Source organism: Drosophila mojavensis, unplaced genomic scaffold (genome assembly GCF_018153725.1).
Source record: "Drosophila mojavensis isolate 15081-1352.22 unplaced genomic scaffold, ASM1815372v1 contig_16, whole genome shotgun sequence".
Lineage (NCBI taxonomy): Eukaryota > Metazoa > Arthropoda > Insecta > Diptera > Drosophilidae > Drosophila > Drosophila mojavensis.
In genome coordinates, this window is record NW_025318693.1 from 4581565 (window position 1) to 4592202 (window position 10638).

Consider the following 10638-nt stretch of genomic DNA (forward strand, 5'->3'; position numbering starts at 1 on the left):
AGGGTATAAAAACTCTCAACAAAGGACTCGAAATATAGCTAAAATATTTACATATATATGTACTCTCCTCTTATATCCACATATATAATCGAAAATTAATTTATTCTGTTTAATGGAAAATGGAAGTGGAAAGAAATCTGCTCGACTTCTTTAAAATCGGAATTTCATACAATACAAACATTGAATTTGCATGCATTAATTTATGTTGAACAAGCGAAATGTAAAGTTTTTAAGTTCTTAATAACAAGCACTGACAAGTCCTTTGTATGCTGCAAATCTGCTCATGTGTGCATATGTATATATGTGATGTGTACATATGTATGCATGCACGTGTGTATGTGTGAGTGTGTTATGCTGTTATACAAAAGACTTGTAACGTTGTTAAAAGAGTTTCGACATTTGTGCAAACTCGTAACAGGCGCATTCGAAATTGGCAGCGGCAGTTAAAAACATTAGCATACTTTTGAGCGCCCACAAAGTTTGTTGCTGAAACAAATTAACCTTGAAGCAGCAGCAGACGAGAGAGAGATAGAGAGAGAGAGAGATGGAGTGTGTGTGTGTGACAGCAGCAGCGATAGACTCTGCTTTAGTCATGTCTTTAAGAGATGTAGATTATTATGCAAATCTGTATCTCTGGCTAGAACAATGGCAGCCTTGAAAGGCTATTTCGAATGCCTTCGGGCTGCTGCTGGTATTGGTATTGCTGCTGCTGCTGCTGTCTGTCTTCTATGGGCTTTACGGGCTGTTACAAAATTTATTAATTTTTAAGGCAACGCGTGACGTCAGCTGATAAGGAACAAGCTCCACAAAATCAATAAGCCGCCATGGCTGCTGCTCCCGCTGCTGCTGTGGTGAGTATTTTGCATGATTAATGAAACCACGTAATTGATTACACGGCCACGCCCCAAGTTCGAAACGTGTCCCATACCCATAAGCAGAAAGAGCGTAGCTTTGCAACCTCAAAGAGTGCGACAAAATAGCTGATTGATGCGTCTGCGACTCGCACAATGACTCTATAAAGACTCACACACACACACACATACGCAGGCTTGGAGATAATCGTTGAGGCACATGTGTGTGACACAGAGAGAGAGAGAGAGAGAGAGAGGACTGAGTGAAGACCTATGCAATGCGCTGATGCTGCTGTCATTGGCTTGCGCTTGGCGCTGTCATCGATGTTGGGCAAAATTACGTTGCATCTGGCAGTCAACTGCAGGCAGCAAGCGACAAACAGCAGGCAAAGGCATGCGGTCGAAGCAGGACTTGGGCTCTGGATGCGGCTCTGGCTCTAGCTACGGCTCTGCTCTGGCTCTGGCTCCGGCTCCAGTTTTGGTTATTTATGCTTATTTTCTATGCACACACGTAGCGACTCATCAGCTATAAAAGCAAATGCCTGAACAAGACAGGCAAAGGCTCTGCAGACAAGAGTCGATGCGGATCAGAGGTAGCGTAGTATGGATGTGGATGTCGGTGTGGGTATGGGTGTGGCTGTGGGCGGCTGTATGTGCTTTGTTGTAGATGCTCATGCAGGCGCACAATCATCAATCAAAATCAAAAGCCAAAGCCAAAGCACTTCTGACATTAATTTATTCAAAAGGGATACAAGCAGTTTGCAAGACAGCAGGAAAGTGCCGTATATACATATGTATGTGTGTACGCGTGTGTGTGTGTGTCGGCCATCTGTGTAGCTCTTCACACACATACATAACGAAATATAACTATTTCAATTTAAAAACAGCAACACACAAAACTCGCCCGAAATTTTCAATAAATATTCGTAGCGAACAGTTCGAAGGCTTCGCAGAGAGCTTTTAATTAATATTTATAAACGATAACCGAGTGAGAACACGCTTTGCATAAATCAAAAGCATTTGAATAATAGATACGAATTATGCATTTAATTAAGATTTGCCACACAGCTCTCGACGTAAAAACAAACAATTTTCTATTCCACATTTTTTTTTTTTTTTTTACATTCACTCTCCGATTCGCCCTCTCCCTCGCTCTCTCTTTATCTCTCTCTAGCGACTTTTTGTTTTCGTCGCTCATCGATAGCTGCGCATTGTTTTCTACGCCACGGCTACAAATTTTGATTTCTTTCGCTTGCATCGCTCACAGAAGGGCAAAAAATAACAGATAAAAAAAAGCAGAGGAATACCCAAACGGCAGACGAATTCAATCTAAATGCAAATGGCTCGCCTTGTACGGCATAGAGGGAAAGCTGATGCTCTAGCTGTAGAAATTGTCGCTGCTGCTGCTGCTGCTGCTGCTGTTAGCATTGATGGCTTGGCAGCAGGAGACGGGCAGCAACTGCAGGTGAAATCGCAACACAGAAAGTCAATTAGGCGACCGGCGCTAATCAGAGTCGCTTGCGGTTTTCGTGACCGGCAATGCGATTGCCCAAGAAGCCAAGGGCTGCTGCCAGGGATGTGTGCGCTCATCAATGGCCAACTCTGCTTGGCCATGTTAATACATGCAACGCAATTCAATTCATTGGAGTATATATAATTTTTTTTTTTTTTTGCTTGGCTTGCGCCTCGATTGCAAAGTTTCCTGCAAATGTTCGATATGTTCAACTCAACACATAGCTGACTGACATATGTGTATGTGTATGTGTGTTTGTGTGTGTGTGCTTGTGCTCAAGTATGCTTAACAATGGGATCAGCTCGTTTATTCATGCTCGCTTCATTTACTGCCCGACATGGTCGCTGTGCAAATTGATAAATTATCGTCGAGTACCCAGACGCCTACGTCCACGTCCTCGCCCAGGCGCACCGCTGTGCGCCCACTTTTGGAACATAAATTGCATGCAATTAGCCAGGCGAAAGCAATTAGCCCCATGCGATAATCATATATTCTTTATTGCAATAATTGAGTTACAAGTCGCTTAACAGACGCTCAGCCAAATGATAAGCATTTACAAGCTCAACATGCTTCCATTCAGGTCAACGTGTTTTAATTGGGATGCTGAAGCAGTCGATGGCGCATGATTCAAACAGCAACAACAACAACAACAACAACAACACGATGTCGCAATTTGTTAATATTTATATTTTCGTCATCTTCTTCTACTTCTACTTCTTCCACTTCTACTTCTTCTTCTCCTTCTTCTACTGTGTAAAGTATATGCAAATACCGTATATCGGAGAAACACTTTGATGGCATTAGAATTACAAATATCATTTGCCAGCAAGCATATCAACTGCCTAGCAATGGCAATGGCAATGCCAATGGTAACCGCATCAACAACACCCAACAGGCCGCAGAGCCAGCAGAAAATTACGAAAGCCTCCCTCTAAGCGAGCTCTCTGCGAGAAATTGATGCAAAATAAATATGTAAAATCGTTCGACTGGCGCGGCTGAAATACATAAATCAGATGAGAAAAGTTAAAATTAAATGCAAACAGTGGCAGGAGACGGCGACGAAATTGAACTTTAAGCTGAACGTGAATGCTTGGAGTGTAGAATGTGACGGCTGTGGGGACTGTGGGGAGAAGGGTGACAAGGAGGGGTGCCATGGGTTGGCAGTGGGTGGCCGAGGGGTGGCAGTCCTGCCTCAAGGTATCCAAGACAGCATCTAGGCGCCGCCAGTCGCCTGCTTCCTTTGCCTGCTCATTAAAGCAAGCAGCAGAACGAAACGTCGATAATTTGCAACAATTTGCATGCTACGTGAGAATGAAGTCGTAGTCGCTGCCGCAGCCGCAGTCGCAGCTGCAGCCGCAGTCGACGCAACGCTGCATCAGTGACAGCTGCACTCGGCAAACACTTGGCCAACATTTTGGCATCAGTTCGGGCTACGTGAGGCAGGCCCAGCTTTTAATTGGAAGTTGAAAGGCAAACACGTTGCGTTTGCGTAAATTACGTTAATTGGCTAATGTGCACAGATTTTCAAATTTCATTTTCGTTTGCATTCGTTGGCCAAATGCATTTATAAATGCATTCATTGCCGTCGCACGTGACCCTCAATCGATTATCAGATGATGATTTGACTTTAAATTGACTTTAACCTTTTAAGCTCTAGCAAACTCGCTTTATTCAACTCTGGCATATTCACAATGAATACTGCCTGCTCATTGTCCTCTAGCTGACAATATATGTGTGTCATTCCGGTATAGAGACAATAAGACTTCAATTATTAATAAATACAAAAATGAAGTACTTAGTTTTCTCTATGATTTGTTAGGGAACTGTTGACCTTCATTATATTTTATTCTCGACTCAAGAGAAAACAAATAAAAGAATTTTACTTAACAAATTGGACTATATTATGCAAGTAAACCCGTTTTGAGTTTTGCAATGGGTCAAGTATTGATAAAATTCATTGAAAATGTTCGGTTACTCAGCTCAGCAAAATTTTTTGTTGAGCTGAAATCAAAATATATCAAAAATATATCTGAAATATTTGAAATAAATTACTGATGTATAACTTTCAACATAAGTAACTTTTTTTTTTTTTTTTTTTTTTTTTTCAAGATACATTTTGTACTTATTTTTTTATTTTTATTGTTTTCATTTGGTTACAATTGTTAAATTACTGGTTTTATGATTTCTCAATTATTTACAAAATATTTGGTTGCATTCCCCTAAATAAAAAAATCACAAAAATCGACTGTTCTTTTCTTTAAATTTTTTTATTTGTGTCTTTTTTGAAATTTAATACAATAAGAGCCAATGGTCAGTTTTCAATGCATGTTCAAATGAAATAATATTTCGTAATATATACATGCATAATATTTTTTTTAAGTCGAACTTTATTGTTCTTATTTAAATGCAGTTTCACATTTTGTTTGCATTTTGTCAACTGTGTACATTCACTTGTTCCCTCTCTCTCTTTCTCTCTCTCTCTCCACCTCCTTGACGCTCAGCCCCTCCTGCTCTACACACACCTGTATATTTTTATTTAGTAGAGCATTTATTGGAGCTTAGCTTCAAAATTTATTATGCATAAAATGACAACAGAAATTCCAATAAAATATATATTGAAAGTTTTATTAGTTAGTTGAGCGCAGATACACAAGCAAGCTGACTTTAACACAAACACACACACACATATGTAGATATACATACATGCATAGGCACCGTTCTATACATACATTATTTGCATTTCCATATAGCCAACATTTTATGTTTATGTTTTTGTGTTGTTGTTGTTGTTGCTTGTGTTGCTTGAAGCATTTTCAGAAAAAAATTCAATTTTTCTGAATTTTAACGAAAAGTTGAGAGTTTTTGTTGCTTAGTTTTCGCCTTCTGTGGCAGGAGCCCAACTATATTTGAGCACAATGACTATTTTTCTTTTTTATTTTTCTTTTTTTGTGCGTGGCTTTTGTTCATATTTTTGGAGCACTGTGTGTGTGTGTGTATGTGTGTGGATGCGTGTGTGTTGTTTTTCTATTTGTTTTAATAGACTACTACACTGCGGACTCCACTGGATAGGACTTGGGACTGGTCTGGGTTGCTGCTAGCTTTGGCAAATATCCTGCGGCACCAGCAGCATTCACATTCATATGAGTTTATCGCGTGGTGAGGGTGCACTGGATTTAGTGATTTGCTCGTTTATATGTATAAGTGCGGTAAATTTGTGTGTGTGTGCTCATGGCTGCCACATATATGTATGTGTGTGTGTGTGTGTGTAGCAAAATTACATATATATATACAAATGGTGATTTCGCTTCTTTTATTTTTGGCTCGCAGGCGCGCCATAAGACGTCGAGCTGAACTTAGCCAAAGACTTTGGTCTTAGCCTCGGTCTGCCGGCTGCCAGCCGCTGGCTTGTGGCTGATGGCTGGTAGCTGGTGGCAATCGGATTGCGGCTGCTCTGAGTCGCTTTTATTCCAGGTAGCCAAAAGTGATCTTAGGGCAATTGTCTGGGCACTGAATCTGTGCGCTGCTCAGCCATCTGGCTTCTGGCTTCTGGCTGCGGCATGTCAGCATTGGTTTATCTCTGATACACATAAAAGAAGTAAGTAACGGCGAAATGAAATTCTCTAAGACAAAGGACGATTATGCAACAACTATCTGCCTTTAGGTTTGTCCAATGAATTTATTCAATTTTTGCTTATTCAGCTTTTATTAGATTCAATTTAATATTACGTTTTATTGGAACTATCTATATCCATGATCTGTTTAAATCAGGAATTTATCAATAAACAAGTCATGCGGCTTAATTCCTCGTAGCTGGGAAATTGAATTCAGTTCAAGAAATTTTTGGCTTAGAGCGCAACAATTAAATGGAAATTTGAAATTTTCGGCATAAATTGCATTAGGTCGTTAGTCAAAAACTAGACTCGGCCATCCAGCTTTCGTTAAAGCTAATAAAAATTCCTGTAGCATTTTTGAAAATACATTTGCATGTATTGAACGCTCCTATCCTAACTACACAAAAATTCAAATTTACTACAAACTATAAAAATATAGCTTTAAGTCTTAGATAAATAAACTGCATATATGTAAATACATACATTTATTTTCCTACAATTTTTTTTATTCAATTTTCAGTTTGAAATACTTTGCAAAAGTATTTATAAAGATTTTTCTTTTTTAACGAAATTAAATTAAATTCTTTTAGATAACTTATGCACGATTGGTCCTTGAGCATTGGCAATTGGCCTTAAATGAAAGCTTAGCCTCTTATTTTGTACAAAATTAACTATTAGAATAATATTATGCCGAAGAAGTTTATATGTATTTACGTTTACTTATCTTCTAGGTGAGCACTTTTAATCAAGTTTTAGTGTTTCATATCGACATCCACTTGTGTAAGGCTGTGAGTTAGTTGGAGGAGGCCCACACACTAAATTGAATGTTTTCATCTATTGTGGCATTGAAGCTACGTTGTGGAATTATCTATTTTGATCTATTCTGAGAATATTGTATGATTATCGAACAAAAATAAGATTGGGATATACTAGTAAACGAGTTCGACTTCAAGTCTCCAGCTTCTGTGGTTTAGAGCACAGAGGACATGAGGACGGACTGTCGATCATGGCTATATACCATATAGTATATGAATAGTAGACTATATATATATATATAGTAGACTCAGCTTATCGCCCTGATCAAGAATATATGTACTTTATGGGGTCTACAATGCCTCTATTATATTTTAATAGCCTATTTTCTATTATTACAGGGTATAAGTGGTAGAGTACTCCAATATATAATACACATTTACATTGTTATTCCAATACATAATACTTAGCTACTGCTTAAACCATCCTAGGCTAACTTGGGCATATCTAACTGCATATAAAACATGTTATTAATACATAGAGTAATCAAGCTGTATAATTGACATTTATTTATGACATTTACCTATAGAATGCAGAAAACTTGTTTATGCAATTCCGATATAAGAGCTGTGAGAGTAAAAAATTAACTTTTTATAATTATAATAAATTATAATTCAAGAGGATTATTATAGAGAAACAATTATGTCACTGCCATTCATACTAGAAACTTTGATTTTCATTTTCATATAAAGCTGATACCAATTTGGTTATCTAACCAAAGCATCAATTTAAATTTTTTTTTTTTTTTTTTTCAATTAGACAACAAATTGCTAAAATGAATAAACCAAAAATGTTTTGTTTTTTTTATTGTTATATTTAGAATTGAAGTTAAACTAAATTAAAGCAGCTTCTTTGCTAAAGACTGAAAGCTCAAATAAATATATAACGAAATATACATACACATATATGTATGTATGTATGCATGCTTGTATAGGTACTTGTTTATCTACCTTTGGCAAACTTACAAAAATTATTGCTGTTCCTTAAAGCAGCCGTCCGAACATAAACTTGAACTTAATTCGCAAGTTTTAGCGTAGAACTTTGCGAAATCCAGAAAGAAAAAGTTTATTTCGTCTGTTCTGGCTCTGGCTCTGGCTCTGGCTCTGGCCTCAGCTCCTTTTTGATGGGCTTATCCGGGTATGAAGCAAAGCGATTTGTACTTTAACTTTTTATCCAAAACACACAGAGAGAAGGTCATAAGAAAAAAAAAAGCACAATAGAAGAAGAATTTGACGAATTTGATGAATTTGTTTTTATTTATTTTTGTGTAGTTCGAGTTGTTTTTGTTGTAATGTTGAAAGATTTGCAGCTGCAGTTTGTAAGCTATGAATGCACTTGCACTCAGCACTCTCTCCCTCTCTCTCTCTCTCTCTCTCTAGTTTTCGTTCTCTTTCACTCTGCTGGCCCACTTATGGCAGACGTTGACAATTGTGATAAATTATGACAGCACGCGAGCGCAGACTTATTTGTGCGGGTGTATAAATGCCAGCGGTGCTTGACTGCGTTCACTGTGTTCGCACATGCACACACTCACGCACACGCACACGCACACACACATATACACATATACGCATGGGAGAGCAGCAGCGAGTTTCATTAATTTGCTTTACTTTTGTTCATCAATTCGTGCTCAGGTTTTGCTTGGCAGCCAATTAATTGCCATGGACATTGGAGGCGTTCATGCGTTGAGGCGTGGCACCCGCCTTACCCAGCCAACTAATGAGCACGAAAGCGAATCTCGATTCCAATTGCTCAATCGAGATCTCTGGATCTCAGCACGCTTCACTGACCGCTTGCTGTCGTTTATTTGCTTAAGGCGATTTTATTTGGTATTTCCTTTCATGTGTTGAATTTTTCATTCACTTTTCATTTTATTTATTTGTATTTCTATTTTGTTTGTTTTCTTTCTCTTTGTGTGGTTGTTGTTTTGCAATTCAATTTTATTTTGCACACTTATACACGCACACGCACACAAGCACAAGCACACGCACACGCAGAAAGCCTTTGCGAGATGAAAATCTTTCCTTTGTGTTGTTGTTGTTGTTGTTGTTTCTGTTAGCAGCAACAATTCTCGTAATCCGCTTTTGGCCTAAATTTCAATTCTTATTTGATTTTTTTTTTCTATTTTATGCTATGCACTGCTCTGTTTGTTGTTGTTGTTGCTGTATTTTGCTCTTTGAGCAAAATTTTTAAGTCTCTTTTTTTGCTTTTGCTTTTGCGTGTTTATTTTAACGCGAAATTACGGCAAATGCTGTTGGCCAAGTTGCCCCGACCCGACCGCTGCCCGGACAACGTCGACTATTCGCACGCACTTTGAACCGGCTTGGCCTAGGGGGTGGGATGCGGTTGTTAGGATAGGCGCACACACACACACACACCCACACACACACAGCATCCGCGACAGCGACAATAATTTCTGTAGTAGCTTACGAGCTATTTACTTTTATTTTGTTTGTTTTCGTTTTGTTTTTATTTTGGCCTTTCGTTTAGCCTTCTGCCTAATTAACGCATAAAATGCGAGTCAAATTTGATTCTTTCACGACTTCTGAGAAACAAGGCTCAGTGTGTCTCAGCTATGTCTTGCTTCATCCACTGGGCCATCAAACGCGTCTGCGAAACCGTCTGAACAATGCGCGCGCTCGTGCGAACGACTGCGAATACGAGAAGCGAATGAGAAACTGAGGCGACGCCGTCGACAGGCGCTGCCAACCGAATGTTCGAGCCGAATGTTCGAACCAAATGCTCGACCGCCGGGCCAAGTTGCAAGCCAAGCCAACAGCTGTGCGGGACGTTAATTTGAAAGTGAAAAATATTTATTAAGCAACAGAAATAAGAAGGAAAACTTTATGGGAATATCAAGTAAATAGATACCAGAAGGTCCAAGTAGTCAGTGGTAAATTTTAGGTAAGATTTTTAATCTATATTAAACTCGAATTACTATCAAATGAATTCATCAATATACCAGACAATTACATACATATACCAACAACAATTATATATATTTTATATACATATTGTTGTTGCCTGAGAGTCGTATGTTGCGCGAAAAACCTCCTCAACTGTTTAACAGTCAAGTTTATTTTAATATGTTATTATCCATTTAAATGAATACATTCTTATTCGGACTTGTGCCCACAATATATTATCGATTGCCTTCTATTTCGGTGACTTTAATCTATAAATATATTGTATTAGCAATTAAATCAAAGTATCAATATTAATGAAGGAACTCTTATGCGAAGATAGGATTAATGCCATAGTAAATAATCGGATGCTGTGCGGTCCAACTGCTTATGTTAAGCGATTGGGACTGTTAACAGCATCGAGCTAAAATGTTGCGCATGCAACATGCGACCGTGTTCGATGTGACTGACTTGCATGGCACGAATGCGAGACGAGTGCTCGGCGTTTCGTCACTCGGTCGGTCAAACCCCCCGCCCACACACACACACACGCCATATGCGACGACACTAACCTTTATTTCTGCTGCTCTCTGTCATCTCGCATGCTCGTGTGCGCCGCATGCTCGCTCGGCTGCTGTGTTGCAGCAACATGCTGCGGCAACATGCAGTCATGGACTTGACCTTTGGCAACAGCCTTTTTACTGTTGTTTTATGCAACCAATTAATAGACAACTCGAGCACGCCCACACACACACACAGAAGAGAGCGAGCGCCTCTGTCTATGTGTGTGTGTGTGATTTATTGCAAGCAGTCATAAATCTGCGCAGAGCATAAACAAAAACATGCATAATTTCCATAAATCTTTGATGGCGTCGTGTTAAAAGTTTTGGCCAGGCCAATTATGCGCCCGAAACTAGGCACTAATTTGACAGCAAGTGGCCGAAAAC

The 10638-nt window shown here is 39.0% G+C and overlaps 1 protein-coding gene across 8 annotated transcripts in view; it reads right to left on the bottom strand.

Annotated features, from left to right (window-relative positions):
* Positions 1 to 9440, bottom strand: part of LOC6573442 (nephrin) — a 74770-nt gene extending 65330 nt beyond the window's left edge. For 5 of the 8 annotated variants that reach the window (XR_006356628.1, XR_006356627.1, XM_015166929.3 and 2 more), the window contains exon 1: positions 7754 to 9440. The gene's annotated coding sequence lies outside the window, so the exon portion shown is untranslated. The remainder of the gene's footprint in view (positions 1 to 7753) is intronic. The other 3 variants (XR_004364234.2, XM_001999487.4, XM_015166925.3) reach the window with 1 other exon arrangement.
* Positions 9441 to 10638: the final 1198 nt, after the last annotated feature.